At 32.3% G+C, this 19,530-nt stretch overlaps 9 non-coding genes across 9 annotated transcripts; all 9 read right to left on the bottom strand.

Annotated features, from left to right (window-relative positions):
* Positions 1-901: 901 nt before the first annotated feature.
* TRNAP-AGG (transfer RNA proline (anticodon AGG)) lies at positions 902-973 on the bottom strand. The gene has a single exon. It is a non-coding gene; the product is annotated as a tRNA-Pro (tRNA).
* Positions 974-3,664: 2,691 nt separating this feature from the next.
* On the bottom strand, positions 3,665-3,736 carry TRNAP-AGG (transfer RNA proline (anticodon AGG)). The gene has a single exon. It is a non-coding gene; the product is annotated as a tRNA-Pro (tRNA).
* Positions 3,737-4,583: 847 nt separating this feature from the next.
* Positions 4,584-4,655, bottom strand: TRNAP-AGG (transfer RNA proline (anticodon AGG)). The gene has a single exon. It is a non-coding gene; the product is annotated as a tRNA-Pro (tRNA).
* An 850-nt stretch (positions 4,656-5,505) lies between these two features.
* Positions 5,506-5,577, bottom strand: TRNAP-AGG (transfer RNA proline (anticodon AGG)). The gene has a single exon. It is a non-coding gene; the product is annotated as a tRNA-Pro (tRNA).
* An 847-nt stretch (positions 5,578-6,424) lies between these two features.
* Positions 6,425-6,496, bottom strand: TRNAP-AGG (transfer RNA proline (anticodon AGG)). The gene has a single exon. It is a non-coding gene; the product is annotated as a tRNA-Pro (tRNA).
* Positions 6,497-7,343: 847 nt separating this feature from the next.
* On the bottom strand, positions 7,344-7,415 carry TRNAP-AGG (transfer RNA proline (anticodon AGG)). Its single transcript has one exon. It is a non-coding gene; the product is annotated as a tRNA-Pro (tRNA).
* A 2,698-nt stretch (positions 7,416-10,113) lies between these two features.
* TRNAP-AGG (transfer RNA proline (anticodon AGG)) lies at positions 10,114-10,185 on the bottom strand. The gene has a single exon. It is a non-coding gene; the product is annotated as a tRNA-Pro (tRNA).
* A 5,460-nt stretch (positions 10,186-15,645) lies between these two features.
* TRNAP-AGG (transfer RNA proline (anticodon AGG)) lies at positions 15,646-15,717 on the bottom strand. The gene has a single exon. It is a non-coding gene; the product is annotated as a tRNA-Pro (tRNA).
* An 848-nt stretch (positions 15,718-16,565) lies between these two features.
* TRNAP-AGG (transfer RNA proline (anticodon AGG)) lies at positions 16,566-16,637 on the bottom strand. Its single transcript has one exon. It is a non-coding gene; the product is annotated as a tRNA-Pro (tRNA).
* Positions 16,638-19,530: the final 2,893 nt, after the last annotated feature.

Genomic DNA, 19,530 nt, shown 5'->3' with positions numbered 1-19,530 from the left:
AGCGAAAATACGCAGAGGTAGATTTACTATTAGGAGCTCAAAAGTTTTATTGTAAATGGGCTCCATTTATCAGTACTTTGGAAAAAGAGACCCGATTACATATATACAAATCTTTTGAAAATTTTAACTTTGAGGAGCATATGGCATTTTATGTTACGTGAACTTGGTATTGGGTGCATACTGAGAGTCAGCTATTTTAAGTTGTTTTCTTTTGGAATCTAGATACTGTGTCAAAATATAAGATGAATATTAGGTATATATTTTCCTTCCCATTCCCCTCTTTCCTCACCTCCTTCCTTTGTCTATGTCTTGTGTCCTTTTTAATTTTTCTTTTTATCATTATACTGTTATCCCTGTATCGCCTTAATCTATTATGTCTCATTACCTCATAGTGAGATTATGTGGATAGATAATAACAACTATGATATGATATTTGGGATTATGCTTTTATTGTCTTATTGTATACTATTTTCGTTTTCCTTTCTGTATGTGGAAAATCCTTAATAAAAACATTTAAAAAAAAAAAAAAAAAAAAAAATTTTTCACATCTTACTACTTTTGATATAATCTTTTCTAAGCACACTGTGTTTGTCTACACTTTAAAGATGGATAATACATATTTTAGTTTTAGATAAAATAAAAAAAATGTTGAATTAAAAAAACCTGCAATTTCATTTTGACAGTTTTTTATTTGTCAAAATGAGACTTCTTGAAGCCACTCAAGGTTACTTAGACAAAATGGAATCTACAGTATACCCAATATACCACCAAATGGTTGACAGTTTACTAAATATGCATAAGTATATACTTTTTTGATGGATTGGCAAAAGCAAAATTCACTTGATGCTTTTGACATCAATAAGATAATGGAACCATGGGATTTAAAAGAACCTGAGAAGATGGGCTCATCCGGGATTTGAACCCGGGACCTCTTGCACCCTAAGCGAGAATCATACCCCTAGACCAATGAGCCAACTGTTAATGCTTTTTCATGTATACTAATAAAATTGGAAGTGAAACTGTTGGAATACATTAGTAAGTATTTTAAAATACTATCAGATAATAGAACTAAGCACTTTTAAAGTACCTGAGAAAACAGGCTAATCCAGGATATGAACCTGGTGCCTTTTCCACTCAAAGCAAAAATCATACACCCAGACCAACAAGCCACAAGCTAAATAATTTCTTATTCAGATTTTACCATTTTTAAAGTAAAACTCAAATTATTTAATAAAAAAAATGCAATACGCTGGAAAAAAAGAAGTTACATTTTAAAAATACCATAACAATTTAAAAATGTATTGGTAGCATAGCTAAAATGTTTCCTTAAGGTAAATTTTTGTCCAAGTATGCATATTTGGAAAGTTCAGTGCCAAGATTTAGGGGTTCCTATAGAGTTTGAACTTTTCTGATAGTTGGGACCTAAGACTTGTCTCTTACTGTGTGCAACTTAAGCATACAGACCAAGAAGAAAGAAAAAAAAAGAAAAACCTGCAATTAATTGTTGACCTTTTTGTTTGTCAAAAAGAGCCTATTCTTTAAGCCACTCATTGTTTCTTAGAAAAAAGCAATGGTAAGATAAAAAAAACCTGCAATTTCATTTTGACAGTTTTTTATTTGTCAAAATGAGACTTCTTGAAGCCACTCAAGGTTACTTAGACAAAATGGAATCTACAGTATACCCAATATACCACCAAATGGTTGACAGTTTACTAAATATGCATAAGTATATACTTTTTTGATGGATTGGCAAAAGCAAAATTCACTTGATGCTTTTGACATCAATAAGATAATGGAACCATGGGATTTAAAAGAACCTGAGAAGATGGGCTCGTCTGGGATTTGAAACCAGGATCTCTCGCACCCTAAGCGAGAATCATACCCCTAGACCAATGAGCCAACTGCTAACGCTTTTTCATGTATACTAATAAAATTGGAAGTGAAACTGTTGGAATACATTAGTAAGTATTTTAAAATACTATCAGATAATAGAACTAAGCACTTTTAAAGAACCTGAGAAAACAGGCTAATCCAGGATATGAACCTGGTGCCTTTTCCACTCAAAGCAAAAATCATACACCCAGACCAACAAGCCACAAGCTAAATAATTTCTTATTCAGATTTTACTATTTTTAAAGTAAAACTCAAATTATTTAATAAAAAAAATGCAATATACGCTGGAAAAAAAGAAGTTACATTTTAAAAATACCATAACAATTTAAAAATGTATTGGTAGCATAGCTAAAATGTTTCCTTAAGGCAAATTTTTGTCCAAGTATGCATATTTGGAAAGTTCAGTGCCAAGATTTAGGGGTTCCTATAGAGTTTGAACTTTTATGATAGTTGGAACCTAAGACTTGTCTCTTACTGTGTGCAACTTAAGCATACAGACCAAGAAGAAAGAAAAAAAAACAAAAACCTGCAATTAATTGTTGACCTTTTTGTTTGTCAAAAAGAGGCTATTCTTTTAAGCCACTCATTGTTTCTTAGAAATAAGCAAGGTAAGAGAAAAACCTGTAATTTCATTTTGACAGTTTTTAATTTGTCAAAATGAGACTTCTTTGAAGCCACTCAAGATTACTTAGACAAAATGGAATCTACAGTATACCCAATATACCACCAAATGGTAGACAGTTTACTAAATATGCATAAGTATATATTTTTTATGGATTTTCAAAAGCAAAATTCACTTGATGCTTTTGACATCAATCAGTTAATGGAACCATGGGATTTAAAATAATCTGAGAAGATAGGCTCGTCCAGGATTTGAAGCCGGGATCTCTCGCACCCTAAGCGAGAATCATTCCCCTAGACCAACGAGCCAACTGTTCAAGCATTTTTCATATATACTAATGAAATTGGAAGTGAAACTGTTGGAATACATTAGTAAGTATTTTAAAATACTATCAGATAATAGAACTAAGCACTTTTAAAGAACCTGAGAAAACAGGCTAATCCAGGATATGAACCTGGGGCCTTTTCCACCCAAAGCAAAAATCATACACCCAGACCAACAAGCCACAAGCAAAATAATTTCTTATTTAGATTTTACCATTTTTAAAGTAAAACTCAAATTATTTAATAAAAAAAATGCAATACGCTGGAAAAAAAGAAGTTACATTTTAAAAATACCATAACAATTTAAAAATGTATTGGTAGCATAGCTAAAATGTTTCCTTAAGGTAAATTTTTGTACAAGTATGCATATTTGGAAAGTTCAGTGCCAAGATTCCTATAGAGTTTGAACTTTTATGATAGTTGGAACCTAAGACTTGTCTCTTACTGTGTGCAACTTAAGCATACAGACCAAGAAGAAAGAAAAAAAAAAAACCTGCAATTAATTGTTGACTTTTTTGTTTGTCAAAAAGAACCTATTCTTTTAAGCCACTCATTGTTTCTTAGAAAAAAGCAAGGTAAGATAAAAACCTGCAATTTCATTTTGACAGTTTTTTATTTGTCAAAATGAGACTTCTTGAAGCCACTCAAGGTTACTTAGACAAAATGGAATCTACAGTATACCCAATATACCACCAAATGGTTGACAGTTTACTAAATATGCATAAGTATATACTTTTTTGATGGATTGGCAAAAGCAAAATTCACTTGATGCTTTTGACATCAATAAGATAATGGAACCATGGGATTTAAAAGAACCTGAGAAGATGGGCTCATCCGGGATTTGAACCCGGGACCTCTTGCACCCTAAGCGAGAATCATACCCCTAGACCAATGAGCCAACTGTTAATGCTTTTTCATGTATACTAATAAAATTGGAAGTGAAACTGTTGGAATACATTAGTAAGTATTTTAAAATACTATCAGATAATAGAACTAAGCACTTTTAAAGTACCTGAGAAAACAGGCTAATCCAGGATATGAACCTGGTGCCTTTTCCACTCAAAGCAAAAATCATACACCCAGACCAACAAGCCACAAGCTAAATAATTTCTTATTCAGATTTTACCATTTTTAAAGTAAAACTCAAATTATTTAATAAAAAAATGCAATAAGCTGGAAAAAAAGATGTTACATTTTAAAAATACCATAACAATTTAAAAATGTATTGGTAGCATAGCTAAAATGTTTCCTTAAGGTAAATTTTTGTCTAAGTATGCATATTTGGAAAGTTCAGTGCCAAGATTTAGGGGTTCCTATAGAGTTTGAACTTTTCTGATAGTTGGAACCTAAGACTTTTCTCATACTGTGTGCAACTTAAGCATACAGACACAGAAGAAAGAAAAAACAAAAACCTGCAATTAATTGTTGACCTTTTTGTTTGTCAAAAAGAGCCTATTCTTTGAAGCCACTCATTGTTTTTTAGAAAAAAGCAAGGTAAGAGAAAAACCTGTAATTTCATTTTGACAGTTTTTAATTTGTCAAAATGAGACTTCTTTGAAGCCACTCAAGATTACTTAGACAAAATGGAATCTACAGTATACCCAATATACCACCAAATGGTAGACAGTTTACTAAATATGCATAAGTATATATTTTTTTATGGATTTTCAAAAGCAAAATTCACTTGATGCTTTTGACATCAATCAGTTAATGGAACCATGGGATTTAAAATAATCTGAGAAGATAGGCTCGTCCAGGATTTGAACCAGGGATCTCTCGCACCCTAAGCGAGAATCATACCCCTAGACCAACGAGCCAACTGTTCATGCTTATTCATGTATACTAATGAATTTGGAAGTGAAACTGTTGGAATACATTAGTAAGTATTTTAAAATACTATCAGATAATAGAACGAAGCACTTTTAAAGAACCTGAGAAAACAGGCTAATCCAGGATATGAACCTGGGGCCTTTTCCACCCAAAGCAAAAATCATACACCCAGACCAACAAGCCACAAGCAAAATAATTTCTTATTCAGATTTTACCATTTTTAAAGTAAAACTCAAATTATTTAATAAAAAAAATGCAATACGCTGGAAAAAAAGATGTTACATTTTAAAAACACCATAACAATTAAAAAATGTATTGGTAGCATAGCTAAAATGTTTCCTTAAGGTAAATTTTTGTCCAAGTATGCATATTTGGAAAGTTCAGTGCCAAGATTTAGGGGTTCCTATAGAGTTTGAACTTTTATGATAGTTGGAACCTAAGACTTGTCTCTTACTGTGTGCAACTTAAGCATACAGACCAAGAAGAAAGAAAAAAAACAAAAACCTGCAATTAATTGTTGACCTTTTTGTTTGTCAAAAAGAGCCTATTCTTTTAAGCCACTCATTGTTTCTTAGAAAAAAGCAAGGTAAGATAAAAACCTGCAATTTCATTTTGACAGTTTTTTATTTGTCAAAATGAGACTTCTTGAAGCCACTCAAGGTTACTTAGACAAAATGGAATCTACAGTATACCCAATATACCACCAAATGGTTGACAGTTAACTAAATATGCTTAAGTATATACTTTTTTGATGGATTGGCAAAAGCAATATTCACTTGATGCTTTTGACATCAATCAGATAATGGAACCATGGGATTTAAAAGAACCTGAGAAAATGGGCTCGTCCGGGATTTGAACCCGGGACCTCTCGCACCCTAAGCGAGAATCATACCCCTAGACCAACGAGCCAACTGTTCATGCATCTTTCATGTATACTAATGAAATTGGAAGTGAACCTGTTGGAATACATTAGTAAGTATTTTAAAATACTATCAGATAATAGAACTAAGCACTTTTAAAGAACCTGAGAAAACAGGCTAATCCAGGATATGAACCTGGGGACTTTTCCACCCAAAGCAAAAATCATACACCCAGACCAACAAGCCACAAGCTAAATAATTTCTTATTCAGATTTTACCATTTTTAAAGTAAAACTCAAATTATTTAATAAAAAAAATGCAATACGCTGGAAAAAAAGAAGTTACATTTTAAAAATACCATAACAATTTAAAAATGTATTGGTAGCATAGCTAAAATGTTTCCTTAAGGTAAATTTTTGTCCAAGTATGCATATTTGGAAAGTTCAGTGCCAAGATTTAGGGGTTCCTATAGAGTTTGAACTTTTCTGATAGTTGGAACCTAAGACTTGTCTCTTACTGTGTGCAACTTAAGCATACAGACCAAGAAGAAAGAAAAAAAAAACCTGCAATTAATTGTTGACCTTTTTGTTTGTCAAAAAGAGCCTATTCTTTGAAGCCACTCATTGTTTCTTAGAAAAAAGCAAGGTAAGAGAAAAACCTGTAATTTCATTTTGACAGTTTTTAATTTGTCAAAATGAGACTTCTTTGAAGCCACTCAAGATTACGTAGACAAAATGGAATCTACAGTATACCCAATATACCACCAAATGGTTGACAGTTTACTAAATATGCATAAGTATATATTTTTTTATGGATTTTCAAAAGCAAAATTCACCTGATGCTTTTGACATCAATCAGTTAATGGAACCATGGGATTTAAAATAATCTGAGAAGATAGGCTTGTCCAGGATTTGAACCCGGGATCTCTCGCACCCTAAGCGAGAATCATACCCCTAGACCAACGAGCCAACTGTTCATGCATCTTTCATGTATACTAATGAAATTGGAAGTGAAACTGTTGGAATACATTAGTAAGTATTTTAAAATACTATCAGATAATAGAACGAAGCACTTTTAAAGAACCTGAGAAAACAGGCTAATCCAGGATATGAACCTGGGGCCTTTTCCACCCAAAGCAGAAATCATACACCCAGACCAACAAGCCACAAGCTAAATAATTTCGTATTCAGATTTTACCATTTTTAAAGTAAAACTCAAATTATTTAATGAAAAAAAATGCAATACGCTGGAAAAAAAGATGTTACATTTTAAAAACACCATAACAATTAAAAAATGTATTGGTAGCATAGCTAAAATGTTTCCTTAAGGTAAATTTTTGTCCAAGTATGCATATTTGGAAAGTTCAGTGCCAAGATTTAGGGGTTCCTATAGAGTTTGAACTTTTCTGATAGTTGGAACCTAAGACTTGTCTCTTACTGTGTGCAACTTAAGCATACAGACCAAGAAGAAAGAAAAAAAAAACCTGCAATTAATTGTTGACCTTTTTGTTTGTCAAAAAGAGCCTATTCTTTGAAGCCACTCATTGTTTCATAGAAAAAAGCAAGGTAAGAGAAAAACCTGTAATTTCATTTTGACAGTTTTTAATTTGTCAAAATGAGACTTCTTTGAAGCCACTCAAGATTACTTAGACAAAATGGAATCTACAGTATACCCAATATACCACCAAATGGTTGACAGTTTACTAAATATGCATAAGTATATATTTTTTATGGATTTTCAAAAGCAAAATTCACTTGATGCTTTTGACATCAATCAGATAATGGAACCATGGGATTTAAAATAATCTGAGAAGAAAGGCTCGTCCAGGATTTGAACCCGGGATCTCTCGCACCCTAAGCGAGAATCATACCCCTAGACCAACGAACCAACTGTTCATGCATCTTTCATGTATACTAATGAAATTGGAAGTGAAACTGTTGGAATACATTAGTAAGTATTTTAAAATACTATCAGATAATAGAACTAAGCACTTTTAAAGAACCTGAGAAAACAGGCTAATCCAGGATATGAACCTGGGGCCTTTTCCACCCAAAGCAAAAATCATAGACCCAGACCAACAAGCCACAAGCTAAATAATTTCTTATTCAGATTTTACCATTTTTAAAGTAAAACTCAAATTATTTAATAAAAAAAATGCAATACGCTGGAAAAAAAGAAGTTACATTTTAAAAATACCATAACAATTTAAAAATGTATTGGTAGCATAGCTAAAATGTTTCCTTAAGGTAAATTTTTGTCCAAGTATGCATATTTGGAAAGTTCAGTGCCAAGATTTAGGGGTTCCTATAGAGTTTGAACTTTTCTGATAGTTGGGACCTAAGACTTGTCTCTTACTGTGTGCAACTTAAGCATACAGACCAAGAAGAAAGAAAAAAAAAGAAAAACCTGCAATTAATTGTTGACCTTTTTGTTTGTCAAAAAGAGCCTATTCTTTAAGCCACTCATTGTTTCTTAGAAAAAAGCAATGGTAAGATAAAAAAAACCTGCAATTTCATTTTGACAGTTTTTTATTTGTCAAAATGAGACTTCTTGAAGCCACTCAAGGTTACTTAGACAAAATGGAATCTACAGTATACCCAATATACCACCAAATGGTTGACAGTTTACTAAATATGCATAAGTATATACTTTTTTGATGGATTGGCAAAAGCAAAATTCACTTGATGCTTTTGACATCAATAAGATAATGGAACCATGGGATTTAAAAGAACCTGAGAAGATGGGCTCGTCTGGGATTTGAAACCAGGATCTCTCGCACCCTAAGCGAGAATCATACCCCTAGACCAATGAGCCAACTGCTAACGCTTTTTCATGTATACTAATAAAATTGGAAGTGAAACTGTTGGAATACATTAGTAAGTATTTTAAAATACTATCAGATAATAGAACTAAGCACTTTTAAAGAACCTGAGAAAACAGGCTAATCCAGGATATGAACCTGGTGCCTTTTCCACTCAAAGCAAAAATCATACACCCAGACCAACAAGCCACAAGCTAAATAATTTCTTATTCAGATTTTACTATTTTTAAAGTAAAACTCAAATTATTTAATAAAAAAATGCAATAAGCTGGAAAAAAAGATGTTACATTTTAAAAATACCATAACAATTTAAAAATGTATTGGTAGCATAGCTAAAATGTTTCCTTAAGGTAAATTTTTGTCCAAGTATGCATATTTGGAAAGTTCAGTGCCAAGATTTAGGGGTTCCTATAGAGTTTGAACTTTTCTGATAGTTGGACCCTAAGACTTGTCTCATACTGTGTGCAACTTAAGCATACAGACCAAGAAGAAAGAAAAAACAAAAACCTGCAATTAATTGTTGACCTTTTTGTTTGTCAAAAAGAGCCTATTCTTTGAAGCCACTCATTGTTTTTTTAGAAAAATGCAAGGTAAGAGAAAAACCTGTAATTTCATTTTGACAGTTTTTAATTTGTCAAAATGAGACTTCTTTGAAGCCAAACAAGATTACTTAGACACAATGGAATCTACAGTATATCAAATATACCACCAAATGGTAGACAGTTTACTAAATATGCATTAGTATATATTTTTTTATGGATTTTCAAAAGTAAAATTCACTTGATGCTTTTGGCATCAATCAGTTAATGGAACCATGGGATTTAAAATAATCTGAGAAGATAGGCTCGTCCAGGATTTGAACCCGGGATCTCTTGCACCCTAAGCGAGAATCATACCCCTAGACCAATGAGCCAACTGTTCATGCATCTTTCATGTATACTAATGAAATTTGAAGTGAAACTGTTGGAATACATTAGTAAGTATTTTAAAATACTATCAGATAATAGAACTAAGCACTTTTAAAGAACCTGAGAAAACAGGCTAATCCAGGATATGAACCTGGGGCCTTTTCCACCCAAAGCAAAAATCATACACCCAGACCAACAAGCCACAAGCTAAATAATTTCTTATTCAGATTTTACCATTTTTAAAGTAAAACTCAAATTATTTAATAAAAAAAAATGCAATACGCTGGAAAAAAAGATGTTACATTTTAAAAATACCATAACAATTAAAAAATGTATTGGTAGCATAGCTAAAATGTTTCCTTAAGGTAAATTTTTGTCCAAGTATGCATATTTGGAAAGTTCAGTGCCAAGATTTAGGGGTTCCTATAGAGTTTGAAATTTTATGATAGCTGGAACCTAAGACTTGTCTCTTACTGTGTGCAACTTAAGCATACAGACCAAGAAGAAAGAAAAAAAACAAAAACCTGCAATTAATTGTTGACCTTTTTGTTTGTCAAAAAGAGCCTATTCTTTGAAGCCACTCATTGTTTCTTAGAAAAAGGCAAGGTAAGAGAAAAACCTGTAATTTCATTTTGACAGTTTTTAATTTGTCAAAATGAGACTTCTTTGAAGCCACTCAAGATTACTTAGACAAAATGGAATCTACAGTATACCCAATATACCACCAAATGGTTGACAGTTTACTAAATATGCATAAGTATATATTTTTTATGGATTTTCAAAAGCAAAATTCACTTGATGCTTTTGACATCAATAAGATAATGGAACCATGGGATTTAAAAGAATCTGCGAAGATGGGCTCATCCGGGATTTGAACCCGGGACCTCTCGCACCCTAAGCGAGAATCATACCCATAGACCAATGAGCCAACTGTTAATGCTTTTTCATGTATACTAATAAAATTGGAAGTGAAACTGTTGGAATACATTAGTAAGTATTTTAAAATACTATCAGATAATAGAACTAAGCACTTTTAAAGAACCTGAGAAAACAGGCTAATCCAGGATATGAACCTGGGGACTTTTCCACCCAAAGCAAAAATCATACACCCAGACCAACAAGCCACAAGCTAAATAATTTCTTATTCAGATTTTACCATTTTTTAAAGTAAAACTCAAATTATTTAATTTAAAAAAATGCAATACGCTGGAAAAAAAGATGTTACATTTTAAAAATACCATAACAATTAAAAAATGTATTGGTAGCATAGCTAAAATGTTTCCTTAAGGTAAATTTTTGTCCAAGTATGCATATTTGGAAAGTTCAGTGCCAAGATTTAGGGGTTCCTATAGAGTTTGAAATTTTATGATAGTTGGAACCTAAGACTTGTCTCTTACTGTGTGCAATTTAAGCATACAAACCAAGAAGAAAGAAAAAAAACAAAAACCTGCAATTAATTGTTGACCTTTTTGTTTGTCAAAAAGAGCCTATTCTTTGAAGCCACTCATTGTTTCTTAGAAAAAGGCAAGGTAAGAGAAAAACCTGTAATTTCATTTTGACAGTTTTTAATTTGTCAAAATGAGACTTCTTTGAAGCCACTCAAGATTACTTAGACAAAATGGAATCTACAGTATACCCAATATACCACCAAATGGTTGACAGTTTACTAAATATGCATAAGTATATATTTTTTTATGGATTTTCAAAAGCAAAATTCACTTGATGCTTTTGACATCAATAAGATAATGGAACCATGGGATTTAAAAGAATCTGAGAAGATGGGCTCGTCCGGGATTTGAACCCGGGACCTCTCGCACCCCAAGCGAGAATCATACCCATAGACCAATGAGCCAACTGTTAATGCTTTTTAATGTATACTAATAAAATTGGAAGTGAAACTGTTGGAATACATTAGTAAGTATTTTAAAATACTATCAGATAATAGAACTAAGCACTTTTAAAGAACCTGAGAAAACAGGCTAATCCAGGATATGAACCTGGTGCCTTTTCCACTCAAAGGAAAAATCATACACCCAGACCAACAAGCCACAAGCTAAATAATTTCTTATTCAGATTTTACCATTTTTAAAGTAAAACTCAAATTATTTAATAAAAAAATGCAATAAGCTGGAAAAAAAGATGTTACATTTTAAAAATACCATAACAATTTAAAAATGTATTGGTAGCATAGCTAAAATGTTTCCTTAAGGTAAATTTTTGTCCAAGTATGCATATTTGGAAAGTTCAGTGCCAAGATTTAGGGGTTCCTATAGAGTTTGAAATTTTATGATAGCTGGAACCTAAGACTTGTCTCTTACTGTGTGCAACTTAAGCATACAGACCAAGAAGAAAGAAAAAAAACAAAAACCTGCAATTAATTGTTGACCTTTTTGTTTGTCAAAAAGAGCCTATTCTTTGAAGCCACTCATTGTTTCTTAGAAAAAGGCAAGGTAAGAGAAAAACCTGTAATTTCATTTTGACAGTTTTTTATTTGTCAAAATGAGACTTCTTTGAAGCCACTCAAGATTACTTAGACAAAATGGAATCTACAGTATACCCAATATACCACCAAATGGTTGACAGTTTACTAAATATGCATAAGTATATATTTTTTTATGGATTTTCAAAAGCAAAATTCACTTGATGCTTTTGACATCAATAAGATAATGGAACCATGGGATTTAAAAGAATCTGAGAAGATGGGCTCGTCCGGGATTTGAACCCGGGACCACTCGCACCCTAAGCGAGAATCATACCCATAGACCAATGAGCCAACTGTTAATGCTTTTTCATGTATACTAATAAAATTGGAAGTGAAACTGTTGGAATACATTAGTAAGTATTTTAAAATACTATCAGATAATAGAACTAAGCACTTTTAAAGAACCTGAGAAAACAGGCTAATCCAGGATATGAACCTGGGGCCTTTTCCACCCAAAACAAAAATCATACACCCAGACCAACAAGCCACAAGCTAAATAATTTCTTATTCAGATTTTACCATTTTTAAAGTAAAACTCAAATTATTTAATTTAAAAAAATGCAATACGCTGGAAAAAAAGATGTTACATTTTAAAAATACCATAACAATTAAAAAATGTATTGGTAGCATAGCTAAAATGTTTCCTTAACGTAAATTTTTGTCCAAGTATGCATATTTGGAAAGTTCAGTGCCAAGATTTAGGGGTTCCTATAGAGTTTGAAATTTTATGATAGCTGGAACCTAAGACTTGTCTCTTACTGTGTGCAATTTAAGCATACAGACCAAGAAGAAAGAAAAAAAACAAAAACCTGCAATTAATTGTTGACCTTTTTGTTTGTCAAAAAGAGCCTATTCTTTGAAGCCACTCATTGTTTCTTAGAAAAAGGCAAGGTAAGAGAAAAACCTGTAATTTCATTTTGACAGTTTTTTATTTGTCAAAATGAGACTTCTTTGAAGCCACTCAAGATTACTTAGACAAAATGGAATCTACAGTATACCCAATATACCACCAAATGGTTGACAGTTTACTAAATATGCATAAGTATATATTTTTTTATGGATTTTCAAAAGCAAAATTCACTTGATGCTTTTGACATCAATAAGATAATGGAACCATGGGATTTAAAAGAATCTGAGAAGATGGGCTCGTCCGGGATTTGAACCCGGGACCACTCGCACCCTAAGCGAGAATCATACCCATAGACCAATGAGCCAACTGTTAATGCTTTTTCATGTATACTAATAAAATTGGAAGTGAAACTGTTGGAATACATTAGTAAGTATTTTAAAATACTATCAGATAATAGAACTAAGCACTTTTAAAGAACCTGAGAAAACAGGCTAATCCAGGATATGAACCTGGGGCCTTTTCCACCCAAAGCAAAAATCATACACCCAGACCAACAAGCCACAAGCTAAATAATTTCTTATTCAGATTTTACCATTTTTAAAGTAAAACTCAAATTATTTAATTTAAAAAAATGCAATACGCTGGAAAAAAAGATGTTACATTTTAAAAATACCATAACAATTAAAAAATGTATTGGTAGCATAGCTAAAATGTTTCCTTAACGTAAATTTTTGTCCAAGTATGCATATTTGGAAAGTTCAGTGCCAAGATTTAGGGGTTCCTATAGAGTTTGAAATTTTATGATAGCTGGAACCTAAGACTTGTCTCTTACTGTGTGCAATTTAAGCATACAGACCAAGAAGAAAGAAAAAAAACAAAAACCTGCAATTAATTGTTGACCTTTTTGTTTGTCAAAAAGAGCCTATTCTTTGAAGCCACTCATTGTTTCTTAGAAAAAGGCAAGGTAAGAGAAAAACCTGTAATTTCATTTTGACAGTTTTTTATTTGTCAAAATGAGACTTCTTTGAAGCCACTCAAGATTACTTAGACAAAATGGAATCTACAGTATACCCAATATACCACCAAATGGTTGACAGTTTACTAAATATGCATAAGTATATATTTTTTTATGGATTTTCAAAAGCAAAATTCACTTGATGCTTTTGACATCAATAAGATAATGGAACCATGGGATTTAAAAGAATCTGAGAAGATGGGCTCGTCCGGGATTTGAACCCGGGACCTCTCGCACCCTAAGCGAGAATCATACCCATAGACCAATGAGCCAACTGTTAATGCTTTTTAATGTATACTAATAAAATTGGAAGTGAAACTGTTGGAATACATTAGTAAGTATTTTAAAATACTATCAGATAATAGAACTAAGCACTTTTAAAGAACCTGAGAAAACAGGCTAATCCAGGATATGAACCTGGTGCCTTTTCCACTCAAAGGAAAAATCATACACCCAGACCAACAAGCCACAAGCTAAATAATTTCTTATTCAGATTTTACCATTTTTAAAGTAAAACTCAAATTATTTAATAAAAAAATGCAATAAGCTGGAAAAAAAGATGTTACATTTTAAAAATACCATAACAATTTAAAAATGTATTGGTAGCATAGCTAAAATGTTTCCTTAAGGTAAATTTTTGTCCAAGTATGCATATTTGGAAAGTTCAGTGCCAATATTTAGGGGTTCCTATAGAGTTTGAACTTTTCTGATAGTTGGACCCTAAGACTTGTCTCATACTGTGTGCAACTTAAGCATACAGACCAAGAAGAAAGAAAAAACAAAAACCTGCAATTAATTGTTGACCTTTTTGTTTGTCAAAAAGAGCCTATTCTTTGAAGCCACTCATTGTTTTTTAGAAAAAAGCAAGGTAAGAGAAAAACCTGTAATTTCATTTTGACAGTTTTTAATTTGTCAAAATGAGACTTCTTTGAAGCCACTCAAGATTACTTAGACAAAATGGAATCTACAGTATACCCAATATACCACCAAATGGTTGACAGTTTACTAAATATGCATAAGTATATATTTTTTTATGGATTTTCAAAAGCAAAATTCACTTGATGCTTTTGACATCAATAAGATAATGGACCATGGGATTTAAAAGAATCTGAGAAGATGGGCTCGTCCGGGATTTGAACCCGGGACCACTCGCACCCTAAGCGAGAATCATACCCATAGACCAATGAGCCAACTGTTAATGCTTTTTCATGTATACTAATAAAATTGGAAGTGAAACTGTTGGAATACATTAGTAAGTATTTTAAAATACTATCAGATAATAGAACTAAGCACTTTTAAAGAACCTGAGAAAACAGGCTAATCCAGGATATGAACCTGGGGCCTTTTCCACCCAAAGCAAAAATCATACACCCAGACCAACAAGCCACAAGCTAAATAATTTCTTATTCAGATTTTACCATTTTTAAAGTAAAACTCAAATTATTTAATTAAAAAAAATGCAATACGCTGGAAAAAAAGATGTTACATTTTAAAAATACCATAACAATTAAAAAATGTATTGGTAGCATAGCTAAAATGTTTCCTTAACGTAAATTTTTGTCCAAGTATGCATATTTGGAAAGTTCAGTGCCAAGATTTAGGGGTTCCTATAGAGTTTGAAATTTTATGATAGCTGGAACCTAAGACTTGTCTCTTACTGTGTGCAATTTAAGCATACAGACCAAGAAGAAAGAAAAAAAACAAAAACCTGCAATTAATTGTTGACCTTTTTGTTTGTCAAAAAGAGCCTATTCTTTGAAGCCACTCATTGTTTCTTAGAAAAAGGCAAGGTAAGAGAAAAACCTGTAATTTCATTTTGACAGTTTTTTATTTGTCAAAATGAGACTTCTTTGAAGCCACTCAAGATTACTTAGACAAAATGGAATCTACAGTATACCCAATATACCACCAAATGGTTGACAGTTTACTAAATATGCATAAGTATATATTTTTTTATGGATTTTCAAAAGCAAAATTCACTTGATGCTTTTGACATCAATCAGTTAATGGAAACATGGGATTTAAAATAATCTGAGAAGAGAGGCTCGTCCAGGATTTGAACCCGGGATCTCTCGCACCCTAAGCGAGAATCATACCCCTAGACCAACGAACCAACTGTTCATGCATCTTTCATGTATACTAATGAAATTGGAAGTGAAACTGTTGGAATACATTAGTAAGTATGTTAAAATACTATCAGATAATAGAACTAAGCACTTTTAAAGAACCTGAGAAAACAGGCTAATCCAGGATATGAACCTGGGGCCTTTTCCACCCAAAGCAAAAATCATACACCCAGACCAACAAGCCACAAGCTAAATAATTTCTTATTCAGATTTTACCATTTTTAAAGTAAAACTCAAATTATTTAATAAAAAAATGCAATAAGCTGGAAAAAAAGATGTTACATTTTAAAAATACCATAACAATTTAAAAATGTATTGGTAGCATAGCTAAAATGTTTCCTTAAGGTAAATTTTTGTCCAAGTATGCATATTTGGAAAGTTCAGTGCCAAGATTTAGGGGTTCCTATAGAGTTTGAACTTTTCTGATAGTTGGACCCTAAGACTTGTCTCATACTGTGTGCAACTTAAGCATACAGACCAAGAAGAAAGAAAAAACAAAAACCTGCAATTAATTGTTGACCTTTTTGTTTGTCAAAAAGAGCCTATTCTTTGAAGCCACTCATTGTTTTTTAGAAAAAAGCAAGGTAAGAGAAAAACCTGTAATTTCATTTTGACAGTTTTTAATTTGTCAAAATGAGACTTCTTTGAAGCCACTCAAGATTACTTAGACAAAATGGAATCTACAGTATACCCAATATACCACCAAATGGTTGACAGTTTACTAAATATGCATAAGTACATATTTTTTTATGGATTTTCAAAAGCAAAATTCACTTGATGCTTTTGACATCAATCAGTTAATGGAAACATGGGATTTAAAATAATCTGAGAAGATAGGCTCGTCCAGGATTTGAACCCGGGATCTCTCGCACCCTAAGCGAGAATCATACCCCTAGACCAACGAACCAACTGTTCATGCATCTTTCATGTATACTAATGAAATTGGAAGTGAAACTGTTGGAATACATTAGTAAGTATGTTAAAATACTATCAGATAATAGAACTAAGCACTTTTAAAGAACCTGAGAAAACAGGCTAATCCAGGATATGAACCTGGGGCCTTTTCCACCCAAAGCAAAAATCATACACCCAGACCAACAAGCCACAAGCTAAATAATTTCTTATTCAGATTTTACCATTTTTAAAGTAAAACTCAAATTATTTAATAAAAAAATGCAATAAGCTGGAAAAAAAGATGTTACATTTTAAAAATACCATAACAATTTAAAAATGTATTGGTAGCATAGCTAAAATGTTTCCTTAAGGTAAATTTTTGTCCAAGTATGCATATTTGGAAAGTTCAGTGCCAAGATTTAGGGGTTCCTATAGAGTTTGAACTTTTCTGATAGTTGGACCCTAAGACTTGTCTCATACTGTGTGCAACTTAAGCATACAGACCAAGAAGAAAGAAAAAACAAAAACCTGCAATTAATTGTTGACCTTTTTGTTTGTCAAAAAGAGCCTATTCTTTGAAGCCACTCATTGTTTTTTAGAAAAAAGCAAGGTAAGAGAAAAACCTGTAATTTCATTTTGACAGTTTTTAATTTGTCAAAATGAGACTTCTTTGAAGCCACTCAAGATTACTTAGACAAAATGGAATCTACAGTATACCCAATATACCACCAAATGGTTGACAGTTTACTAAATATGCATAAGTACATATTTTTTTATGGATTTTCAAAAGCAAAATTCACTTGATGCTTTTGACATCAATAAGATAATGGAACCATGGGATTTAAAAGAATCTGAGAAGATGGGCTCGTCCGGGATTTGAACCCGGGACCACTCGCACCCTAAGCGAGAATCATACCCATAGACCAATGAGCCAACTGTTAATGCTTTTTCATGTATACTAATAAAATTGGAAGTGAAACTGTTGGAATACATTAGTAAGTATTTTAAAATACTATCAGATAATAGAACTAAGCACTTTTAAAGAACCTGAGAAAACAGGCTAATCCAGGATATGAACCTGGGGACTTTTCCACCCAAAGCAAAAATCATACACCCAGACCAACAAGCCACAAGCTAAATAATTTCTTATTCAGATTTTACCATTTTTTAAAGTAAAACTCAAATTATTTAATTAAAAAAAATGCAATACGCTGGAAAAAAAGATGTTACATTTTAAAAATACCATAACAATTAAAAAATGTATTGGTAGCATAGCTAAAATGTTTCCTTAAGGTAAATTTTTGTCCAAGTATGCATATTTGGAAAGTTCAGTGCCAAGATTTAGGGGTTCCTATAGAGTTTGAAATTTTATGATAGTTGGAACCTAAGACTTGTCTCTTACTGTGTGCAATTTAAGCATACAAACCAAGAAGAAAGAAAAAAAACAAAAACCTGCAATTAATTGTTGACCTTTTTGTTTGTCAAAAAGAGCCTATTCTTTGAAGCCACTCATTGTTTCTTAGAAAAAGGCAAGGTAAGAGAAAAACCTGTAATTTCATTTTGACAGTTTTTAATTTGTCAAAATGAGACTTCTTTGAAGCCACTCAAGATTACTTAGACAAAATGGAATCTACAGTATACCCAATATACCACCAAATGGTTGACAGTTTACTAAATATGCATAAGTATATATTTTTTTATGGATTTTCAAAAGCAAAATTCACTTGATGCTTTTGACATCAATAAGATAATGGAACCATGGGATTTAAAAGAATCTGAGAAGATGGGCTCGTCCGGGATTTGAACCCGGGACCTCTCGCACCCTAAGCGAGAATCATACCCATAGACCAATGAGCCAACTGTTAATGCTTTTTAATGTATACTAATAAAATTGGAAGTGAAACTGTTGGAATACATTAGTAAGTATTTTAAAATACTATCAGATAATAGAACTAAGCACTTTTAAAGAACCTGAGAAAACAGGCTAATCCAGGATATGAACCTGGTGCCTTTTCCACTCAAAGGAAAAATCATACACCCAGACCAACAAGCCACAAGCTAAATAATTTCTTATTCAGATTTTACCATTTTTAAAGTAAAACTCAAATTATTTAATAAAAAAATGCAATAAGCTGGAAAAAAAGATGTTACATTTTAAAAATACCATAACAATTTAAAAATGTATTGGTAGCATAGCTAAAATGTTTCCTTAAGGTAAATTTTTGTCCAAGTATGCATATTTGGAAAGTTCAGTGCCAATATTTAGGGGTTCCTATAGAGTTTGAACTTTTCTGATAGTTGGACCCTAAGACTTGTCTCATACTGTGTGCAACTTAAGCATACAGACCAAGAAGAAAGAAAAAACAAAAACCTGCAATTAATTGTTGACCTTTTTGTTTGTCAAAAAGAGCCTATTCTTTGAAGCCACTCATTGTTTTTTAGAAAAAAGCAAGGTAAGAGAAAAACCTGTAATTTCATTTTGACAGTTTTTAATTTGTCAAAATGAGACTTCTTTGAAGCCACTCAAGATTACTTAGACAAAATGGAATCTACAGTATACCCAATATACCACCAAATGGTTGACAGTTTACTAAATATGCATAAGTATATATTTTTTTATGGATTTTCAAAAGCAAAATTCACTTGATGCTTTTGACATCAATAAGATAATGGACCATGGGATTTAAAAGAATCTGAGAAGATGGGCTCGTCCGGGATTTGAACCCGGGACCACCCGCACCCTAAGCGAGAATCATACCCATAGACCAATGAGCCAACTGTTAATGCTTTTTCATGTATACTAATAAAATTGGAAGTGAAACTGTTGGAATACATTAGTAAGTATTTTAAAATACTATCAGATAATAGAACTAAGCACTTTTAAAGAACCTGAGAAAACAGGCTAA

Source organism: Pseudophryne corroboree, chromosome 3, assembly GCF_028390025.1.
Source record: "Pseudophryne corroboree isolate aPseCor3 chromosome 3, aPseCor3.hap2, whole genome shotgun sequence".
Lineage (NCBI taxonomy): Eukaryota > Metazoa > Chordata > Amphibia > Anura > Myobatrachidae > Pseudophryne > Pseudophryne corroboree.
Note: the sequence above shows the minus strand (reverse complement) of the source record. Positions and strands in the feature narration are given on the sequence as shown.